Source organism: Lissotriton vulgaris, chromosome 4_1, assembly GCF_964263255.1.
Source record: "Lissotriton vulgaris chromosome 4_1, aLisVul1.2, whole genome shotgun sequence".
Taxonomy (NCBI): domain Eukaryota; kingdom Metazoa; phylum Chordata; class Amphibia; order Caudata; family Salamandridae; genus Lissotriton; species Lissotriton vulgaris.
Window position 1 is genome coordinate 537,797,559 of NC_141691.1, and position 23,475 is coordinate 537,821,033.

Below are 23,475 nucleotides of genomic sequence, written 5' to 3' on the forward strand. Positions count from 1 at the left end.
TGAGGGATTTTTCCATTGAGACAAAAGAGAGCGCATCAGTGCGGGGGCTTTTCTTACATTGATGAAAAGATATCTCAGTTGAATGCTCATAGTGTAAAGAGCTATAATGTGATTTGATTCTTTTCAGCTGCATTCTCCATAACAGTGTTAAATGTGCAAACGTTTATCAGGAAATGCAATTTACAAAATAATGATCATATTTGACTGAAGAATATTAAAACATTCTACATTTCCAAACTACTACATCCATTTCTCTGTCTCTCACATGGGTGGCTCCAAAGAGCAACGCTTGGCACTTTGGACTTTGCATGCAAAGGTACCAGTCCAATTCTTTGAGGTACTATTTTACTAATCTCGACCTTTTACATTTCTGTCATCTTTTGTTATTGATAGCTCCAATCCAACACCAGTAGGTTGAAAGAGACAAATGTTGACTCCTTTCAAAATGTCCAACAGCTTGAACAAGTTACAGAAATACGAACTTTATAATACACATAACATCACATTCCTACACAAAATAGTGCAACATTACAAAATCCTATCCTGTTTTTCTCAAATGCATTTCAGAGGGCTGATTCCCAGCATTCCTTTTTGAAGATTTCCACACTATTGATAAGGCGAATATAGCACATTTTGAAAGAGATGTGTTCTTAAATCAAACCTAGAGAACCACAATGACGGTATCATTCAGATAGTACAAATGTTTTTTGTATATTAGTATGGAAATTGTGAAATAAAACATTTCTCATGCTGATTTTCAACAGTCGATCTGCAATCATGAAATATAAGCTTTTGCTTGGAGGCCTCAAAGGTACTGATCTAATTTTCTTTTTTAGAATTATTCACAGATCGTATGATATGCTTTGTACAAATCAACTATGTTGTTAGATCAAAATTGATTAAAAAGTGACTATCTCAATTTCAGGACATATAGAAGAGGAAGGAGAAGAAGCTCATGTTTCAAATGCGGAGAGGCAACAACTGTTCATTATTTTCACCTCTATCAATTATATGTATTTTTATAATGTATATATTTATATTTTCCGATAAATATACATAGACATATAGCGATATATAGGGAGATACATACATATAAGTTGATACGTACAAGTTTATAAGTAAATGAGATGTTTTTCCAATTAATACTTCTAAGAACTGAATGGAAAAAAAAATGTAAAGTTTAGATAAGTCCCACTGAGCTTTGTACTTAGATCCCTGTTTTCAGAGTCCAGATTGACAAGCATAACACCATCAACCCACCTGTACCAGGTTGAGCTTTCCATTTTGGCAGAAGAGATTGCATTCACGGGGGAATCTTATCTTTTATTGCAAAATCTTATCTCACATAAAAAGTACTGTTCAACAGAGTCATAGCGTTACTTGAGTCCTTTGTGCAACATCCTTCCCTAACATAGTTCAATAGGCAAAAGTTGAACAGAATAGAAAAGTTATATAATTCTGTTTGTCTTTGACTGTAGAAAATAAAAAATGTGAAATGTCCACATTGCTGCAGCAATTTGCTCCACTGTCACATGGGAGGTTCCATGGTGTAATGGTTAGGACTTTGGACTTTGAATCCAAGGATCCGAGTTCAAATCTCGGTGGGACCACTTTCATGACTTATGACCAAATCTTTTTCTGTCAAGTGTATTCATAAATATCATAAATCTAACACGGGTAGAGTGAAACATTGATTTATTGATTGTATTTTTAAAGTCTATTTGATGTGAGCAAATGATAGAACTTTTAGAAAACATGGAAATAAAATGGCTCAAAATAATGAGATATTTTGTGAGCTGACTCTGTTTTCTCAACTCATCACAAGAGGCTGATCCAAGATATTACTTGTTTAAATCTTACTGTTATTGATAAGGGGAACACGGAACTTTTTTAATTGGAAAGCCTTCATTAAAAGAAAACTTGAGGAATCAAATTGTGTATTTTGGGGACAGAAGAGATGAACTTTTAAATAACAATCTTGAAATTAAGACACACAGATATTTACACTCTGTTTTTCTAAAGTAGATCCATAACCACAAAGTAGAATCTTTCGAAAGACATGTCAAATGTATTAATCTGAATTCCTCTTTCAAAGAAATTCACAATTAAATGCACTGTGTAAGTCAAGAATGTTGTCAGATAAGAAATCAGCAAAATGAACTATCTTATTACTGATCATAAAGATGAGAAAGGAAAAGAACCTCTTGCTTAAATTGTGGATGGGAAAGAACAGTTTTTAGTTTTCAGCTTCAGTACTTATGTTTATGAATAATTCATTTCTTTATATTGTATTATCACTATCTAGATGGATATAGCCATGTGTACATAGATACATACTTATACGTTGATAAGTTTCAGTATAAAACTTTGACGTTATGTTTTTCCAAGTCCAAATTCTAAGAAATATTAAATCTCATAATTCAAGCAGGTCCCACCGAGATTTGAACTCGGATCGCTGGATTCAGAGTCCAGAGTGCTAACCATTACACCATGGAACCCTGCCATACATGAGGGATTTTTCCATTGAGACAAAAGAGAGCGCATCAGTGCGGGGGCTTTTCTTACATTGATGAAAAGATATCTCAGTTGAATGCTCATAGTGTAAAGAGCTATAATGTGATTTGATTCTTTTCAGCTGCATTCTCCATAACAGTGTTAAATGTGCAAACGTTTATCAGGAAATGCAATTTACAAAATAATGATCATATTTGACTGAAGAATATTAAAACATTCTACATTTCCAAACTACTACATCCATTTCTCTGTCTCTCACATGGGTGGCTCCAAAGAGCAACGCTTGGCACTTTGGACTTTGCATGCAAAGGTACCAGTCCAATTCTTTGAGGTACTATTTTACTAATCTCGACCTTTTACATTTCTGTCATCTTTTGTTATTGATAGCTCCAATCCAACACCAGTAGGTTGAAAGAGACAAATGTTGACTCCTTTCAAAATGTCCAACAGCTTGAACAAGTTACAGAAATACGAACTTTATAATACACATAACATCACATTCCTACACAAAATAGTGCGACATTACAAAATCCTATCCTGTTTTTCTCAAATGCATTTCAGAGGGCTGATTCCCAGCATTCCTTTTTGAAGATTTCCACACTATTGATAAGGCGAATATAGCACATTTTGAAAGAGATGTGTTCTTAAATCAAACCTAGAGAACCACAATGACGGTATCATTCAGATAGTACAAATGTTTTTTGTATATTAGTATGGAAATTGTGAAATAAAACATTTCTCATGCTGATTTTCAACAGTCGATCTGCAATCATGAAATATAAGCTTTTGCTTGGAGGCCTCAAAGGTACTGATCTAATTTTCTTTTTTAGAATTATTCACAGATCGTATGATATGCTTTGTACAAATCAACTATGTTGTTAGATCAAAATTGATTAAAAAGTGACTATCTCAATTTCAGGACATATAGAAGAGGAAGGAGAAGAAGCTCATGTTTCAAATGCGGAGAGGCAACAACTGTTCATTATTTTCACCTCTATCAATTATATGTATTTTTATAATGTATATATTTATATTTTCCGATAAATATACATAGACATATAGCGATATATAGGGAGATACATACATATAAGTTGATACGTACAAGTTTATAAGTAAATGAGATGTTTTTCCAATTAATACTTCTAAGAACTGAATGGAAAAAAAAATGTAAAGTTTAGATAAGTCCCACTGAGCTTTGTACTTAGATCCCTGTTTTCAGAGTCCAGATTGACAAGCATAACACCATCAACCCACCTGTACCAGGTTGAGCTTTCCATTTTGGCAGAAGAGATTGCATTCACGGGGGAATCTTATCTTTTATTGCAAAATCTTATCTCACATAAAAAGTACTGTTCAACAGAGTCATAGCGTTACTTGAGTCCTTTGTGCAACATCCTTCCCTAACATAGTTCAATAGGCAAAAGTTGAACAGAATAGAAAAGTTATATAATTCTGTTTGTCTTTGACTGTAGAAAATAAAAAATGTGAAATGTCCACATTGCTGCAGCAATTTGCTCCACTGTCACATGGGAGGTTCCATGGTGTAATGGTTAGGACTTTGGACTTTGAATCCAAGGATCCGAGTTCAAATCTCGGTGGGACCACTTTCATGACTTATGACCAAATCTTTTTCTGTCAAGTGTATTCATAAATATCATAAATCTAACACGGGTAGAGTGAAACATTGATTTATTGATTGTATTTTTAAAGTCTATTTGATGTGAGCAAATGATAGAACTTTTAGAAAACATGGAAATAAAATGGCTCAAAATAATGAGATATTTTGTGAGCTGACTCTGTTTTCTCAACTCATCACAAGAGGCTGATCCAAGATATTACTTGTTTAAATCTTACTGTTATTGATAAGGGGAACACAGAACTTTTTTAATTGGAAAGCCTTCATTAAAAGAAAACTTGAGGAATCAAATTGTGTATTTTGGGGACAGAAGAGATGAACTTTTAAATAACAATCTTGAAATTAAGACACACAGATATTTACACTCTGTTTTTCTAAAGTAGATCCATAACCACAAAGTAGAATCTTTCGAAAGACATGTCAAATGTATTAATCTGAATTCCTCTTTCAAAGAAATTCACAATTAAATGCACTGTGTAAGTCAAGAATGTTGTCAGATAAGAAATCAGCAAAATGAACTATCTTATTACTGATCATAAAGATGAGAAAGGAAAAGAACCTCTTGCTTAAATTGTGGATGGGAAAGAACAGTTTTTAGTTTTCAGCTTCAGTACTTATGTTTATGAATAATTCATTTCTTTATATTGTATTATCACTATCTAGATGGATATAGCCATGTGTACATAGATACATACTTATACGTTGATAAGTTTCAGTATAAAACTTTGACGTTATGTTTTTCCAAGTCCAAATTCTAAGAAATTAGTGAAATATTAAATCTCATAATTCAAGCAGGTCCCACCGAGATTTGAACTCGGATCGCTGGATTCAGAGTCCAGAGTGCTAACCATTACACCATGGAACCCTGCCATACATGAGGGATTTTTCCATTGAGACAAAAGAGAGCGCATCAGTGCGGGGGCTTTTCTTACATTGATGAAAAGATATCTCAGTTGAATGCTCATAGTGTAAAGAGCTATAATGTGATTTGATTCTTTTCAGCTGCATTCTCCATAACAGTGTTAAATGTGCAAACGTTTATCAGGAAATGCAATTTACAAAATAATGATCATATTTGACTGAAGAATATTAAAACATTCTACATTTCCAAACTACTACATCCATTTCTCTGTCTCTCACATGGGTGGCTCCAAAGAGCAACGCTTGGCACTTTGGACTTTGCATGCAAAGGTACCAGTCCAATTCTTTGAGGTACTATTTTACTAATCTCGACCTTTTACATTTCTGTCATCTTTTGTTATTGATAGCTCCAATCCAACACCAGTAGGTTGAAAGAGACAAATGTTGACTCCTTTCAAAATGTCCAACAGCTTGAACAAGTTACAGAAATACGAACTTTATAATACACATAACATCACATTCCTACACAAAATAGTGCAACATTACAAAATCCTATCCTGTTTTTCTCAAATGCATTTCAGAGGGCTGATTCCCAGCATTCCTTTTTGAAGATTTCCACACTATTGATAAGGCGAATATAGCACATTTTGAAAGAGATGTGTTCTTAAATCAAACCTAGAGAACCACAATGACGGTATCATTCAGATAGTACAAATGTTTTTTGTATATTAGTATGGAAATTGTGAAATAAAACATTTCTCATGCTGATTTTCAACAGTCGATCTGCAATCATGAAATATAAGCTTTTGCTTGGAGGCCTCAAAGGTACTGATCTAATTTTCTTTTTTAGAATTATTCACAGATCGTATGATATGCTTTGTACAAATCAACTATGTCGTTAGATCAAAATTGATTAAAAAGTGACTATCTCAATTTCAGGACATATAGAAGAGGAAGGAGAAGAAGCTCATGTTTCAAATGCGGAGAGGCAACAACTGTTCATTATTTTCACCTCTATTAATTATATGTATTTTTATAATGTATATATTTATATTTTCCGATAAATATACATAGACATATAGCGATATATAGGGAGATACATACATATAAGTTGATACGTACAAGTTTATAAGTAAATGAGATGTTTTTCCAATTAATACTTCTAAGAACTGAATGGAAAAAAAATTGTAAAGTTTAGATAAGTCCCACTGAGCTTTGTACTTAGATCCCTGTTTTCAGAGTCCAGATTGACAAGCATAACACCATCAACCCACCTGTACCAGGTTGAGCTTTCCATTTTGGCAGAAGAGATTGCATTCACGGGGGAATCTTATCTTTTTTTGCAAAATCTTATCTCACATAAAAAGTACTGTTCAACAGAGTCATAGCGTTACTTGAGTCCTTTGTGCAACATCCTTCCCTAACATAGTTCAATAGGCAAAAGTTGAACAGAATAGAAAAGTTATATAATTCTGTTTGTCTTTGACTGTAGAAAATAAAAAATGTGAAATGTCCACATTGCTGCAGCAATTTGCTCCCCTGTCACATGGGAGGTTCCATGGTGTAATGGTTAGCACTTTGGACTTTGAATCCAAGGATCCGAGTTCAAATCTCGGTGGGACCACTTTCATGACTTATGACCAAATCTTTTTCTGTCAAGTGTATTCATAAATATCATAAATCTAACACGGGTAGAGTGAAACATTGATTTATTGATTGTATTTTTAAAGTCTATTTGATGTGAGCAAATGATAGAACTTTTAGAAAACATGGAAATAAAATGGCTCAAAATAATGAGATATTTTGTGAGCTGACTCTGTTTTCTCAACTCATCACAAGAGGCTGATCCAAGATATTACTTGTTTAAATCTTACTGTTATTGATAAGGGGAACACAGAACTTTTTTAATTGGAAAGCCTTCATTAAAAGAAAACTTGAGGAATCAAATTGTGTATTTTGGGGACAGAAGAGATGAACTTTTAAATAACAATCTTGAAATTAAGACACACAGATATTTACACTCTGTTTTTCTAAAGTAGATCCATAACCACAAAGTAGAATCTTTCGAAAGACATGTCAAATGTATTAATCTGAATTCCTCTTTCAAAGAAATTCACAATTAAATGCACTGTGTAAGTCAAGAATGTTGTCAGATAAGAAATCAGCAAAATGAACTATCTGATTACTGATCATAAAGATGAGAAAGGAAAAGAACCTCTTGCTTAAATTGTGGATGGGAAAGAACAGTTTTTAGTTTTCAGCTTCAGTACTTATGTTTATGAATAATTCATTTCTTTATATTGTATTATCACTATCTAGATGGATATAGCCATGTGTACATAGATACATACTTATACGTTGATAAGTTTCAGTATAAAACTTTGACGTTATGTTTTTCCAAGTCCAAATTCTAAGAAATTAGTGAAATATTAAATCTCATAATTCAAGCAGGTCCCACCGAGATTTGAACTCGGATCGCTGGATTCAGAGTCCAGAGTGCTAACCATTACACCATGGAACCCTGCCATACATGAGGGATTTTTCCATTGAGACAAAAGAGAGCGCATCAGTGCGGGGGCTTTTCTTACATTGATGAAAAGATATCTCAGTTGAATGCTCATAGTGTAAAGAGCTATAATGTGATTTGATTCTTTTCAGCTGCATTCTCCATAACAGTGTTAAATGTGCAAACGTTTATCAGGAAATGCAATTTACAAAATAATGATCATATTTGACTGAAGAATATTAAAACATTCTACATTTCCAAACTACTACATCCATTTCTCTGTCTCTCACATGGGTGGCTCCAAAGAGCAACGCTTGGCACTTTGGACTTTGCATGCAAAGGTACCAGTCCAATTCTTTGAGGTACTATTTTACTAATCTCGACCTTTTACATTTCTGTCATCTTTTGTTATTGATAGCTCCAATCCAACACCAGTAGGTTGAAAGAGACAAATGTTGACTCCTTTCAAAATGTCCAACAGCTTGAACAAGTTACAGAAATACGAACTTTATAATACACATAACATCACATTCCTACACAAAATAGTGCGACATTACAAAATCCTATCCTGTTTTTCTCAAATGCATTTCAGAGGGCTGATTCCCAGCATTCCTTTTTGAAGATTTCCACACTATTGATAAGGCGAATATAGCACATTTTGAAAGAGATGTGTTCTTAAATCAAACCTAGAGAACCACAATGACGGTATCATTCAGATAGTACAAATGTTTTTTGTATATTAGTATGGAAATTGTGAAATAAAACATTTCTCATGCTGATTTTCAACAGTCGATCTGCAATCATGAAATATAAGCTTTTGCTTGGAGGCCTCAAAGGTACTGATCTAATTTTCTTTTTTAGAATTATTCACAGATCGTATGATATGCTTTGTACAAATCAACTATGTTGTTAGATCAAAATTGATTAAAAAGTGACTATCTCAATTTCAGGACATATAGAAGAGGAAGGAGAAGAAGCTCATGTTTCAAATGCGGAGAGGCAACAACTGTTCATTATTTTCACCTCTATCAATTATATGTATTTTTATAATGTATATATTTATATTTTCCGATAAATATACATAGACATATAGCGATATATAGGGAGATACATACATATAAGTTGATACGTACAAGTTTATAAGTAAATGAGATGTTTTTCCAATTAATACTTCTAAGAACTGAATGGAAAAAAAATTGTAAAGTTTAGATAAGTCCCACTGAGCTTTGTACTTAGATCCCTGTTTTCAGAGTCCAGATTGACAAGCATAACACCATCAACCCACCTGTACCAGGTTGAGCTTTCCATTTTGGCAGAAGAGATTGCATTCACGGGGGAATCTTATCTTTTATTGCAAAATCTTATCTCACATAAAAAGTACTGTTCAACAGAGTCATAGCGTTACTTGAGTCCTTTGTGCAACATCCTTCCCTAACATAGTTCAATAGGCAAAAGTTGAACAGAATAGAAAAGTTATATAATTCTGTTTGTCTTTGACTGTAGAAAATAAAAAATGTGAAATGTCCACATTGCTGCAGCAATTTGCTCCACTGTCACATGGGAGGTTCCATGGTGTAATGGTTAGGACTTTGGACTTTGAATCCAAGGATCCGAGTTCAAATCTCGGTGGGACCACTTTCATGACTTATGACCAAATCTTTTTCTGTCAAGTGTATTCATAAATATCATAAATCTAACACGGGTAGAGTGAAACATTGATTTATTGATTGTATTTTTAAAGTCTATTTGATGTGAGCAAATGATAGAACTTTTAGAAAACATGGAAATAAAATGGCTCAAAATAATGAGATATTTTGTGAGCTGACTCTGTTTTCTCAACTCATCACAAGAGGCTGATCCAAGATATTACTTGTTTAAATCTTACTGTTATTGATAAGGGGAACACGGAACTTTTTTAATTGGAAAGCCTTCATTAAAAGAAAACTTGAGGAATCAAATTGTGTATTTTGGGGACAGAAGAGATGAACTTTTAAATAACAATCTTGAAATTAAGACACACAGATATTTACACTCTGTTTTTCTAAAGTAGATCCATAACCACAAAGTAGAATCTTTCGAAAGACATGTCAAATGTATTAATCTGAATTCCTCTTTCAAAGAAATTCACAATTAAATGCACTGTGTAAGTCAAGAATGTTGTCAGATAAGAAATCAGCAAAATGAACTATCTTATTACTGATCATAAAGATGAGAAAGGAAAAGAACCTCTTGCTTAAATTGTGGATGGGAAAGAACAGTTTTTAGTTTTCAGCTTCAGTACTTATGTTTATGAATAATTCATTTCTTTATATTGTATTATCACTATCTAGATGGATATAGCCATGTGTACATAGATACATACTTATACGTTGATAAGTTTCAGTATAAAACTTTGACGTTATGTTTTTCCAAGTCCAAATTCTAAGAAATTAGTGAAATATTAAATCTCATAATTCAAGCAGGTCCCACCGAGATTTGAACTCGGATCGCTGGATTCAGAGTCCAGAGTGCTAACCATTACACCATGGAACCCTGCCATACATGAGGGATTTTTCCATTGAGACAAAAGAGAGCGCATCAGTGCGGGGGCTTTTCTTTCATTGATGAAAAGATATCTCAGTTGAATGCTCATAGTGTAAAGAGCTATAATGTGATTTGATTCTTTTCAGCTGCATTCTCCATAACAGTGTTAAATGTGCAAACGTTTATCAGGAAATGCAATTTACAAAATAATGATCATATTTGACTGAAGAATATTAAAACATTCTACATTTCCAAACTACTACATCCATTTCTCTGTCTCTCACATGGGTGGCTCCAAAGAGCAACGCTTGGCACTTTGGACTTTGCATGCAAAGGTACCAGTCCAATTCTTTGAGGTACTATTTTACTAATCTCGACCTTTTACATTTCTGTCATCTTTTGTTATTGATAGCTCCAATCCAACACCAGTAGGTTGAAAGAGACAAATGTTGACTCCTTTCAAAATGTCCAACAGCTTGAACAAGTTACAGAAATACGAACTTTATAATACACATAACATCACATTCCTACACAAAATAGTGCGACATTACAAAATCCTATCCTGTTTTTCTCAAATGCATTTCAGAGGGCTGATTCCCAGCATTCCTTTTTGAAGATTTCCACACTATTGATAAGGCGAATATAGCACATTTTGAAAGAGATGTGTTCTTAAATCAAACCTAGAGAACCACAATGACGGTATCATTCAGATAGTACAAATGTTTTTTGTATATTAGTATGGAAATTGTGAAATAAAACATTTCTCATGCTGATTTTCAACAGTCGATCTGCAATCATGAAATATAAGCTTTTGCTTGGAGGCCTCAAAGGTACTGATCTAATTTTCTTTTTTAGAATTATTCACAGATCGTATGATATGCTTTGTACAAATCAACTATGTTGTTAGATCAAAATTGATTAAAAAGTGACTATCTCAATTTCAGGACATATAGAAGAGGAAGGAGAAGAAGCTCATGTTTCAAATGCGGAGAGGCAACAACTGTTCATTATTTTCACCTCTATCAATTATATGTATTTTTATAATGTATATATTTATATTTTCCGATAAATATACATAGACATATAGCGATATATAGGGAGATACATACATATAAGTTGATACGTACAAGTTTATAAGTAAATGAGATGTTTTTCCAATTAATACTTCTAAGAACTGAATGGAAAAAAAATTGTAAAGTTTAGATAAGTCCCACTGAGCTTTGTACTTAGATCCCTGTTTTCAGAGTCCAGATTGACAAGCATAACACCATCAACCCACCTGTACCAGGTTGAGCTTTCCATTTTGGCAGAAGAGATTGCATTCACGGGGGAATCTTATCTTTTATTGCAAAATCTTATCTCACATAAAAAGTACTGTTCAACAGAGTCATAGCGTTACTTGAGTCCTTTGTGCAACATCCTTCCCTAACATAGTTCAATAGGCAAAAGTTGAACAGAATAGAAAAGTTATATAATTCTGTTTGTCTTTGACTGTAGAAAATAAAAAATGTGAAATGTCCACATTGCTGCAGCAATTTGCTCCACTGTCACATGGGAGGTTCCATGGTGTAATGGTTAGGACTTTGGACTTTGAATCCAAGGATCCGAGTTCAAATCTCGGTGGGACCACTTTCATGACTTATGACCAAATCTTTTTCTGTCAAGTGTATTCATAAATATCATAAATCTAACACGGGTAGAGTGAAACATTGATTTATTGATTGTATTTTTAAAGTCTATTTGATGTGAGCAAATGATAGAACTTTTAGAAAACATGGAAATAAAATGGCTCAAAATAATGAGATATTTTGTGAGCTGACTCTGTTTTCTCAACTCATCACAAGAGGCTGATCCAAGATATTACTTGTTTAAATCTTACTGTTATTGATAAGGGGAACACGGAACTTTTTTAATTGGAAAGCCTTCATTAAAAGAAAACTTGAGGAATCAAATTGTGTATTTTGGGGACAGAAGAGATGAACTTTTAAATAACAATCTTGAAATTAAGACACACAGATATTTACACTCTGTTTTTCTAAAGTAGATCCATAACCACAAAGTAGAATCTTTCGAAAGACATGTCAAATGTATTAATCTGAATTCCTCTTTCAAAGAAATTCACAATTAAATGCACTGTGTAAGTCAAGAATGTTGTCAGATAAGAAATCAGCAAAATGAACTATCTTATTACTGATCATAAAGATGAGAAAGGAAAAGAACCTCTTGCTTAAATTGTGGATGGGAAAGAACAGTTTTTAGTTTTCAGCTTCAGTACTTATGTTTATGAATAATTCATTTCTTTATATTGTATTATCACTATCTAGATGGATATAGCCATGTGTACATAGATACATACTTATACGTTGATAAGTTTCAGTATAAAACTTTGACGTTATGTTTTTCCAAGTCCAAATTCTAAGAAATTAGTGAAATATTAAATCTCATAATTCAAGCAGGTCCCACCGAGATTTGAACTCGGATCGCTGGATTCAGAGTCCAGAGTGCTAACCATTACACCATGGAACCCTGCCATACATGAGGGATTTTTCCATTGAGACAAAAGAGAGCGCATCAGTGCGGGGGCTTTTCTTTCATTGATGAAAAGATATCTCAGTTGAATGCTCATAGTGTAAAGAGCTATAATGTGATTTGATTCTTTTCAGCTGCATTCTCCATAACAGTGTTAAATGTGCAAACGTTTATCAGGAAATGCAATTTACAAAATAATGATCATATTTGACTGAAGAATATTAAAACATTCTACATTTCCAAACTACTACATCCATTTCTCTGTCTCTCACATGGGTGGCTCCAAAGAGCAACGCTTGGCACTTTGGACTTTGCATGCAAAGGTACCAGTCCAATTCTTTGAGGTACTATTTTACTAATCTCGACCTTTTACATTTCTGTCATCTTTTGTTATTGATAGCTCCAATCCAACACCAGTAGGTTGAAAGAGACAAATGTTGACTCCTTTCAAAATGTCCAACAGCTTGAACAAGTTACAGAAATACGAACTTTATAATACACATAACATCACATTCCTACACAAAATAGTGCGACATTACAAAATCCTATCCTGTTTTTCTCAAATGCATTTCAGAGGGCTGATTCCCAGCATTCCTTTTTGAAGATTTCCACACTATTGATAAGGCGAATATAGCACATTTTGAAAGAGATGTGTTCTTAAATCAAACCTAGAGAACCACAATGACGGTATCATTCAGATAGTACAAATGTTTTTTGTATATTAGTATGGAAATTGTAAAATAAAACATTTCTCATGCTGATTTTCAACAGTCGATCTGCAATCATGAAATATAAGCTTTTGCTTGGAGGCCTCAAAGGTACTGATCTAATTTTCTTTTTTAGAATTATTCACAGATCGTATGATATGCTTTGTACAAATCAACTATGTTGTTAGATCAAAATTGATTAAAAAGTGACTATCTCAATTTCAGGACATATAGAAGAGGAAGGAGAAGAAGCTCATGTTTCAAATGCGGAGAGGCAACAACTGTTCATTATTTTCACCTCTATCAATTATATGTATTTTTATAATGTATATATTTATATTTTCCGATAAATATACATAGACATATAGCGATATATAGGGAGATACATACATATAAGTTGATACGTACAAGTTTATAAGTAAATGAGATGTTTTTCCAATTAATACTTCTAAGAACTGAATGGAAAAAAAATCGTAAAGTTTAGATAAGTCCCACTGAGCTTTGTACTTAGATCCCTGTTTTCAGAGTCCAGATTGACAAGCATAACACCATCAACCCACCTGTACCAGGTTGAGCTTTCCATTTTGGCAGAAGAGATTGCATTCACGGGGGAATCTTATCTTTTATTGCAAAATCTTATCTCACATAAAAAGTACTGTTCAACAGAGTCATAGCGTTACTTGAGTCCTTTGTGCAACATCCTTCCCTAACATAGTTCAATAGGCAAAAGTTGAACAGAATAGAAAAGTTATATAATTCTGTTTGTCTTTGACTGTAGAAAATAAAAAATGTGAAATGTCCACATTGCTGCAGCAATTTGCTCCCCTGTCACATGGGAGGTTCCATGGTGTAATGGTTAGGACTTTGGACTTTGAATCCAAGGATCCGAGTTCAAATCTCGGTGGGACCACTTTCATGACTTATGACCAAATCTTTTTCTGTCAAGTGTATTCATAAATATCATAAATCTAACACGGGTAGAGTGAAACATTGATTTATTGATTGTATTTTTAAAGTCTATTTGATGTGAGCAAATGATAGAACTTTTAGAAAACATGGAAATAAAATGGCTCAAAATAATGAGATATTTTGTGAGCTGACTCTGTTTTCTCAACTCATCACAAGAGGCTGATCCAAGATATTACTTGTTTAAATCTTACTGTTATTGATAAGGGGAACACAGAACTTTTTTAATTGGAAAGCCTTCATTAAAAGAAAACTTGAGGAATCAAATTGTGTATTTTGGGGACAGAAGAGATGAACTTTTAAATAACAATCTTGAAATTAAGACACACAGATATTTACACTCTGTTTTTCTAAAGTAGATCCATAACCACAAAGTAGAATCTTTCGAAAGACATGTCAAATGTATTAATCTGAATTCCTCTTTCAAAGAAATTCACAATTAAATGCACTGTGTAAGTCAAGAATGTTGTCAGATAAGAAATCAGCAAAATGAACTATCTTATTACTGATCATAAAGATGAGAAAGGAAAAGAACCTCTTGCTTAAATTGTGGATGGGAAAGAACAGTTTTTAGTTTTCAGCTTCAGTACTTATGTTTATGAATAATTCATTTCTTTATATTGTATTATCACTATCTAGATGGATATAGCCATGTGTACATAGATACATACTTATACGTTGATAAGTTTCAGTATAAAACTTTGACGTTATGTTTTTCCAAGTCCAAATTCTAAGAAATTAGTGAAATATTAAATCTCATAATTCAAGCAGGTCCCACCGAGATTTGAACTCGGATCGCTGGATTCAGAGTGCTAACCATTACACCATGGAACCCTGCCATACATGAGGGATTTTTCCATTGAGACAAAAGAGAGCGCATCAGTGCGGGGGCTTTTCTTACATTGATGAAAAGATATCTCAGTTGAATGCTCATAGTGTAAAGAGCTATAATGTGATTTGATTCTTTTCAGCTGCATTCTCCATAACAGTGTTAAATGTGCAAACGTTTATCAGGAAATGCAATTTACAAAATAATGATCATATTTGACTGAAGAATATTAAAACATTCTACATTTCCAAACTACTACATCCATTTCTCTGTCTCTCACATGGGTGGCTCCAAAGAGCAACGCTTGGCACTTTGGACTTTGCATGCAAAGGTACCAGTCCAATTCTTTGAGGTACTATTTTACTAATCTCGACCTTTTACATTTCTGTCATCTTTTGTTATTGATAGCTCCAATCCAACACCAGTAGGTTGAAAGAGACAAATGTTGACTCCTTTCAAAATGTCCAACAGCTTGAACAAGTTACAGAAATACGAACTTTATAATACACATAACATCACATTCCTACACAAAATAGTGCAACATTACAAAATCCTATCCTGTTTTTCTCAAATGCATTTCAGAGGGCTGATTCCCAGCATTCCTTTTTGAAGATTTCCACACTATTGATAAGGCGAATATAGCACATTTTGAAAGAGATGTGTTCTTAAATCAAACCTAGAGAACCACAATGACGGTATCATTCAGATAGTACAAATGTTTTTTGTATATTAGTATGGAAATTGTGAAATAAAACATTTCTCATGCTGATTTTCAACAGTCGATCTGCAATCATGAAATATAAGCTTTTGCTTGGAGGCCTCAAAGGTACTGATCTAATTTTCTTTTTTAGAATTATTCACAGATCGTATGATATGCTTTGTACAAATCAACTATGTTGTTAGATCAAAATTGATTAAAAAGTGACTATCTCAATTTCAGGACATATAGAAGAGGAAGGAGAAGAAGCTCATGTTTCAAATGCGGAGAGGCAACAACTGTTCATTATTTTCACCTCTATTAATTATATGTATTTTTATAATGTATATATTTATATTTTCAGATAAATATACATAGACATATAGCGATATATAGGGAGATACATACATATAAGTTGATACGTACAAGTTTATAAGTAAATGAGATGTTTTTCCAATTAATACTTCTAAGAACTGAATGGAAAAAAAATCGTAAAGTTTAGATAAGTCCCACTGAGCTTTGAACTTAGATCCCTGTTTTCAGAGTCCAGATTGACAAGCATAACACCATCAACCCACCTGTACCAGGTTGAGCTTTCCATTTTGGCAGAAGAGATTGCATTCACGGGGGAATCTTATCTTTTATTGCAAAATCTTATCTCACATAAAAAGTACTGTTCAACAGAGTCATAGCGTTACTTGAGTCCTTTGTGCAACATCCTTCCCTAACATAGTTCAATAGGCAAAAGTTGAACAGAATAGAAAAGTTATATAATTCTGTTTGTCTTTGACTGTAGAAAATAAAAAATGTGAAATGTCCACATTGCTGCAGCAAATTGCTCCACTGTCACATGGGAGGTTCCATGGTGTAATGGTTAGCACTTTGGACTTTGAATCCAAGGATCCGAGTTCAAATCTCGGTGGGACCACTTTCATGACTTATGACCAAATCTTTTTCTGTCAAGTGTATTCATAAATATCATAAATCTAACACGGGTAGAGTGAAACATTGATTTATTGATTGTATTTTTAAAGTCTATTTGATGTGAGCAAATGATAGAACTTTTAGAAAACATGGAAATAAAATGGCTCAAAATAATGAGATATTTTGTGAGCTGACTCTGTTTTCTCAACTCATCACAAGAGGCTGATCCAAGATATTACTTGTTTAAATCTTACTGTTATTGATAAGGGGAACACAGAACTTTTTTAATTGGAAAGCCTTCATTAAAAGAAAACTTGAGGAATCAAATTGTGTATTTTGGGGACAGAAGAGATGAACTTTTAAATAACAATCTTGAAATTAAGACACACAGATATTTACACTCTGTTTTTCTAAAGTAGATCCATAACCACAAAGTAGAATCTTTCGAAAGACATGTCAAATGTATTAATCTGAATTCCTCTTTCAAAGAAATTCACAATTAAATGCACTGTGTAAGTCAAGAATGTTGTCAGATAAGAAATCAGCAAAATGAACTATCTGATTACTGATCATAAAGATGAGAAAGGAAAAGAACCTCTTGCTTAAATTGTGGATGGGAAAGAACAGTTTTTAGTTTTCAGCTTCAGTACTTATGTTTATGAATAATTCATTTCTTTATATTGTATTATCACTATCTAGATGGATATAGCCATGTGTACATAGATACATACTTATACGTTGATAAGTTTCAGTATAAAACTTTGACGTTATGTTTTTCCAAGTCCAAATTCTAAGAAATTAGTGAAATATTAAATCTCATAATTCAAGCAGGTCCCACCGAGATTTGAACTCGGATCGCTGGATTCAGAGTCCAGAGTGCTAACCATTACACCATGGAACCCTGCCATACATGAGGGATTTTTCCATTGAGACAAAAGAGAGCGCATCAGTGCGGGGGCTTTTCTTTCATTGATGAAAAGATATCTCAGTTGAATGCTCATAGTGTAAAGAGCTATAATGTGATTTGATTCTTTTCAGCTGCATTCTCCATAACAGTGTTAAATGTGCAAACGTTTATCAGGAAATGCAATTTACAAAATAATGATCATATTTGACTGAAGAATATTAAAACATTCTACATTTCCAAACTACTACATCCATTTCTCTGTCTCTCACATGGGTGGCTCCAAAGAGCAACGCTTGGCACTTTGGACTTTGCATGCAAAGGTACCAGTCCAATTCTTTGAGGTACTATTTTACTAATCTCGACCTTTTACATTTCTGTCATCTTTTGTTATTGATAGCTCCAATCCAACACCAGTAGGTTGAAAGAGACAAATGTTGACTCCTTTCAAAATGTCCAACAGCTTGAACAAGTTACAGAAATACGAACTTTATAATACACATAACATCACATTCCTACACAAAATAGTGCGACATTACAAAATCCTATCCTGTTTTTCTCAAATGCATTTCAGAGGGCTGATTCCCAGCATTCCTTTTTGAAGATTTCCACACTATTGATAAGGCGAATATAGCACATTTTGAAAGAGATGTGTTCTTAAATCAAACCTAGAGAACCACAATGACGGTATCATTCAGATAGTACAAATGTTTTTTGTATATTAGTATGGAAATTGTGAAATAAAACATTTCTCATGCTGATTTTCAACAGTCGATCTGCAATCATGAAATATAAGCTTTTGCTTGGAGGCCTCAAAGGTACTGATCTAATTTTCTTTTTTAGAATTATTCACAGATCGTATGATATGCTTTGTACAAATCAACTATGTTGTTAGATCAAAATTGATTAAAAAGTGACTATCTCAATTTCAGGACATATAGAAGAGGAAGGAGAAGAAGCTCATGTTTCAAATGCGGAGAGGCAACAACTGTTCATTATTTTCACCTCTATCAATTATATGTATTTTTATAATGTATATATTTATATTTTCCGATAAATATACATAGACATATAGCGATATATAGGGAGATACATACATATAAGTTGATACGTACAAGTTTATAAGTAAATGAGATGTTTTTCCAATTAATACTTCTAAGAACTGAATGGAAAAAAAATTGTAAAGTTTAGATAAGTCCCACTGAGCTTTGTACTTAGATCCCTGTTTTCAGAGTCCAGATTGACAAGCATAACACCATCAACCCACCTGTACCAGGTTGAGCTTTCCATTTTGGCAGAAGAGATTGCATTCACGGGGGAATCTTATCTTTTATTGCAAAATCTTATCTCACATAAAAAGTACTGTTCAACAGAGTCATAGCGTTACTTGAGTCCTTTGTGCAACATCCTTCCCTAACATAGTTCAATAGGCAAAAGTTGAACAGAATAGAAAAGTTATATAATTCTGTTTGTCTTTGACTGTAGAAAATAAAAAATGTGAAATGTCCACATTGCTGCAGCAATTTGCTCCACTGTCACATGGGAGGTTCCATGGTGTAATGGTTAGGACTTTGGACTTTGAATCCAAGGATCCGAGTTCAAATCTCGGTGGGACCACTTTCATGACTTATGACCAAATCTTTTTCTGTCAAGTGTATTCATAAATATCATAAATCTAACACGGGTAGAGTGAAACATTGATTTATTGATTGTATTTTTAAAGTCTATTTGATGTGAGCAAATGATAGAACTTTTAGAAAACATGGAAATAAAATGGCTCAAAATAATGAGATATTTTGTGAGCTGACTCTGTTTTCTCAACTCATCACAAGAGGCTGATCCAAGATATTACTTGTTTAAATCTTACTGTTATTGATAAGGGGAACACGGAACTTTTTTAATTGGAAAGCCTTCATTAAAAGAAAACTTGAGGAATCAAATTGTGTATTTTGGGGACAGAAGAGATGAACTTTTAAATAACAATCTTGAAATTAAGACACACAGATATTTACACTCTGTTTTTCTAAAGTAGATCCATAACCACAAAGTAGAATCTTTCGAAAGACATGTCAAATGTATTAATCTGAATTCCTCTTTCAAAGAAATTCACAATTAAATGCACTGTGTAAGTCAAGAATGTTGTCAGATAAGAAATCAGCAAAATGAACTATCTTATTACTGATCATAAAGATGAGAAAGGAAAAGAACCTCTTGCTTAAATTGTGGATGGGAAAGAACAGTTTTTAGTTTTCAGCTTCAGTACTTATGTTTATGAATAATTCATTTCTTTATATTGTATTATCACTATCTAGATGGATATAGCCATGTGTACATAGATACATACTTATACGTTGATAAGTTTCAGTATAAAACTTTGACGTTATGTTTTTCCAAGTCCAAATTCTAAGAAATTAGTGAAATATTAAATCTCATAATTCAAGCAGGTCCCACCGAGATTTGAACTCGGATCGCTGGATTCAGAGTCCAGAGTGCTAACCATTACACCATGGAACCCTGCCATACATGAGGGATTTTTCCATTGAGACAAAAGAGAGCGCATCAGTGCGGGGGCTTTTCTTTCATTGATGAAAAGATATCTCAGTTGAATGCTCATAGTGTAAAGAGCTATAATGTGATTTGATTCTTTTCAGCTGCATTCTCCATAACAGTGTTAAATGTGCAAACGTTTATCAGGAAATGCAATTTACAAAATAATGATCATATTTGACTGAAGAATATTAAAACATTCTACATTTCCAAACTACTACATCCATTTCTCTGTCTCTCACATGGGTGGCTCCAAAGAGCAACGCTTGGCACTTTGGACTTTGCATGCAAAGGTACCAGTCCAATTCTTTGAGGTACTATTTTACTAATCTCGACCTTTTACATTTCTGTCATCTTTTGTTATTGATAGCTCCAATCCAACACCAGTAGGTTGAAAGAGACAAATGTTGACTCCTTTCAAAATGTCCAACAGCTTGAACAAGTTACAGAAATACGAACTTTATAATACACATAACATCACATTCCTACACAAAATAGTGCGACATTACAAAATCCTATCCTGTTTTTCTCAAATGCATTTCAGAGGGCTGATTCCCAGCATTCCTTTTTGAAGATTTCCACACTATTGATAAGGCGAATATAGCACATTTTGAAAGAGATGTGTTCTTAAATCAAACCTAGAGAACCACAATGACGGTATCATTCAGATAGTACAAATGTTTTTTGTATATTAGTATGGAAATTGTAAAATAAAACATTTCTCATGCTGATTTTCAACAGTCGATCTGCAATCATGAAATATAAGCTTTTGCTTGGAGGCCTCAAAGGTACTGATCTAATTTTCTTTTTTAGAATTATTCACAGATCGTATGATATGCTTTGTACAAATCAACTATGTTGTTAGATCAAAATTGATTAAAAAGTGACTATCTCAATTTCAGGACATATAGAAGAGGAAGGAGAAGAAGCTCATGTTTCAAATGCGGAGAGGCAACAACTGTTCATTATTTTCACCTCTATCAATTATATGTATTTTTATAATGTATATATTTATATTTTCCGATAAATATACATAGACATATAGCGATATATAGGGAGATACATACATATAAGTTGATACGTACAAGTTTATAAGTAAATGAGATGTTTTTCCAATTAATACTTCTAAGAACTGAATGGAAAAAAAATCGTAAAGTTTAGATAAGTCCCACTGAGCTTTGTACTTAGATCCCTGTTTTCAGAGTCCAGATTGACAAGCATAACACCATCAACCCACCTGTACCAGGTTGAGCTTTCCATTTTGGCAGAAGAGATTGCATTCACGGGGGAATCTTATCTTTTATTGCAAAATCTTATCTCACATAAAAAGTACTGTTCAACAGAGTCATAGCGTTACTTGAGTCCTTTGTGCAACATCCTTCCCTAACATAGTTCAATAGGCAAAAGTTGAACAGAATAGAAAAGTTATATAATTCTGTTTGTCTTTGACTGTAGAAAATAAAAAATGTGAAATGTCCACATTGCTGCAGCAATTTGCTCCCCTGTCACATGGGAGGTTCCATGGTGTAATGGTTAGGACTTTGGACTTTGAATCCAAGGATCCGAGTTCAAATCTCGGTGGGACCACTTTCATGACTTATGACCAAATCTTTTTCTGTCAAGTGTATTCATAAATATCATAAATCTAACACGGGTAGAGTGAAACATTGATTTATTGATTGTATTTTTAAAGTCTATTTGATGTGAGCAAATGATAGAACTTTTAGAAAACATGGAAATAAAATGGCTCAAAATAATGAGATATTTTGTGAGCTGACTCTGTTTTCTCAACTCATCACAAGAGGCTGATCCAAGATATTACTTGTTTAAATCTTACTGTTATTGATAAGGGGAACACAGAACTTTTTTAATTGGAAAGCCTTCATTAAAAGAAAACTTGAGGAATCAAATTGTGTATTTTGGGGACAGAAGAGATGAACTTTTAAATAACAATCTTGAAATTAAGACACACAGATATTTACACTCTGTTTTTCTAAAGTAGATCCATAACCACAAAGTAGAATCTTTCGAAAGACATGTCAAATGTATTAATCTGAATTCCTCTTTCAAAGAAATTCACAATTAAATGCACTGTGTAAGTCAAGAATGTTGTCAGATAAGAAATCAGCAAAATGAACTATCTTATTACTGATCATAAAGATGAGAAAGGAAAAGAACCTCTTGCTTAAATTGTGGATGGGAAAGAACAGTTTTTAGTTTTCAGCTTCAGTACTTATGTTTATGAATAATTCATTTCTTTATATTGTATTATCACTATCTAGATGGATATAGCCATGTGTACATAGATACATACTTATACGTTGATAAGTTTCAGTATAAAACTTTGACGTTATGTTTTTCCAAGTCCAAATTCTAAGAAATTAGTGAAATATTAAATCTCATAATTCAAGCAGGTCCCACCGAGATTTGAACTCGGATCGCTGGATTCAGAGTGCTAACCATTACACCATGGAACCCTGCCATACATGAGGGATTTTTCCATTGAGACAAAAGAGAGCGCATCAGTGCGGGGGCTTTTCTTACATTGATGAAAAGATATCTCAGTTGAATGCTCATAGTGTAAAGAGCTATAATGTGATTTGATTCTTTTCAGCTGCATTCTCCATAACAGTGTTAAATGTGCAAACGTTTATCAGGAAATGCAATTTACAAAATAATGATCATATTTGACTGAAGAATATTAAAACATTCTACATTTCCAAACTACTACATCCATTTCTCTGTCTCTCACATGGGTGGCTCCAAAGAGCAACGCTTGGCACTTTGGACTTTGCATGCAAAGGTACCAGTCCAATTCTTTGAGGTACTATTTTACTAATCTCGACCTTTTACATTTCTGTCATCTTTTGTTATTGATAGCTCCAATCCAACACCAGTAGGTTGAAAGAGACAAATGTTGACTCCTTTCAAAATGTCCAACAGCTTGAACAAGTTACAGAAATACGAACTTTATAATACACATAACATCACATTCCTACACAAAATAGTGCAACATTACAAAATCCTATCCTGTTTTTCTCAAATGCATTTCAGAGGGCTGATTCCCAGCATTCCTTTTTGAAGATTTCCACACTATTGATAAGGCGAATATAGCACATTTTGAAAGAGATGTGTTCTTAAATCAAACCTAGAGAACCACAATGACGGTATCATTCAGATAGTACAAATGTTTTTTGTATATTAGTATGGAAATTGTGAAATAAAACATTTCTCATGCTGATTTTCAACAGTCGATCTGCAATCATGAAATATAAGCTTTTGCTTGGAGGCCTCAAAGGTACTGATCTAATTTTCTTTTTTAGAATTATTCA

At 33.4% G+C, this 23,475-nt stretch overlaps 16 non-coding genes across 16 annotated transcripts; 9 read left to right on the plus strand and 7 right to left on the minus strand.

The window, feature by feature from the left end:
* Positions 1–1,538: 1,538 nt before the first annotated feature.
* TRNAQ-UUG (transfer RNA glutamine (anticodon UUG)) lies at positions 1,539–1,610 on the plus strand. Its single transcript has one exon. It is a non-coding gene; the product is annotated as a tRNA-Gln (tRNA).
* Positions 1,611–2,426: 816 nt separating this feature from the next.
* TRNAQ-CUG (transfer RNA glutamine (anticodon CUG)) lies at positions 2,427–2,498 on the minus strand. Its single transcript has one exon. It is a non-coding gene; the product is annotated as a tRNA-Gln (tRNA).
* Positions 2,499–4,046: 1,548 nt separating this feature from the next.
* Positions 4,047–4,118, plus strand: TRNAQ-UUG (transfer RNA glutamine (anticodon UUG)). Its single transcript has one exon. It is a non-coding gene; the product is annotated as a tRNA-Gln (tRNA).
* Positions 4,119–4,943: 825 nt separating this feature from the next.
* On the minus strand, positions 4,944–5,015 carry TRNAQ-CUG (transfer RNA glutamine (anticodon CUG)). Its single transcript has one exon. It is a non-coding gene; the product is annotated as a tRNA-Gln (tRNA).
* A 1,548-nt stretch (positions 5,016–6,563) lies between these two features.
* Positions 6,564–6,635, plus strand: TRNAQ-UUG (transfer RNA glutamine (anticodon UUG)). Its single transcript has one exon. It is a non-coding gene; the product is annotated as a tRNA-Gln (tRNA).
* Positions 6,636–7,460: 825 nt separating this feature from the next.
* Positions 7,461–7,532, minus strand: TRNAQ-CUG (transfer RNA glutamine (anticodon CUG)). The gene has a single exon. It is a non-coding gene; the product is annotated as a tRNA-Gln (tRNA).
* Positions 7,533–9,080: 1,548 nt separating this feature from the next.
* On the plus strand, positions 9,081–9,152 carry TRNAQ-UUG (transfer RNA glutamine (anticodon UUG)). Its single transcript has one exon. It is a non-coding gene; the product is annotated as a tRNA-Gln (tRNA).
* Positions 9,153–9,977: 825 nt separating this feature from the next.
* On the minus strand, positions 9,978–10,049 carry TRNAQ-CUG (transfer RNA glutamine (anticodon CUG)). The gene has a single exon. It is a non-coding gene; the product is annotated as a tRNA-Gln (tRNA).
* Positions 10,050–11,597: 1,548 nt separating this feature from the next.
* TRNAQ-UUG (transfer RNA glutamine (anticodon UUG)) lies at positions 11,598–11,669 on the plus strand. Its single transcript has one exon. It is a non-coding gene; the product is annotated as a tRNA-Gln (tRNA).
* An 825-nt stretch (positions 11,670–12,494) lies between these two features.
* Positions 12,495–12,566, minus strand: TRNAQ-CUG (transfer RNA glutamine (anticodon CUG)). Its single transcript has one exon. It is a non-coding gene; the product is annotated as a tRNA-Gln (tRNA).
* Positions 12,567–14,114: 1,548 nt separating this feature from the next.
* Positions 14,115–14,186, plus strand: TRNAQ-UUG (transfer RNA glutamine (anticodon UUG)). The gene has a single exon. It is a non-coding gene; the product is annotated as a tRNA-Gln (tRNA).
* Positions 14,187–16,624: 2,438 nt separating this feature from the next.
* Positions 16,625–16,696, plus strand: TRNAQ-UUG (transfer RNA glutamine (anticodon UUG)). Its single transcript has one exon. It is a non-coding gene; the product is annotated as a tRNA-Gln (tRNA).
* An 825-nt stretch (positions 16,697–17,521) lies between these two features.
* Positions 17,522–17,593, minus strand: TRNAQ-CUG (transfer RNA glutamine (anticodon CUG)). The gene has a single exon. It is a non-coding gene; the product is annotated as a tRNA-Gln (tRNA).
* Positions 17,594–19,141: 1,548 nt separating this feature from the next.
* Positions 19,142–19,213, plus strand: TRNAQ-UUG (transfer RNA glutamine (anticodon UUG)). Its single transcript has one exon. It is a non-coding gene; the product is annotated as a tRNA-Gln (tRNA).
* An 825-nt stretch (positions 19,214–20,038) lies between these two features.
* TRNAQ-CUG (transfer RNA glutamine (anticodon CUG)) lies at positions 20,039–20,110 on the minus strand. The gene has a single exon. It is a non-coding gene; the product is annotated as a tRNA-Gln (tRNA).
* A 1,548-nt stretch (positions 20,111–21,658) lies between these two features.
* Positions 21,659–21,730, plus strand: TRNAQ-UUG (transfer RNA glutamine (anticodon UUG)). Its single transcript has one exon. It is a non-coding gene; the product is annotated as a tRNA-Gln (tRNA).
* The last annotated feature ends 1,745 nt before the right edge of the window (positions 21,731–23,475 follow it).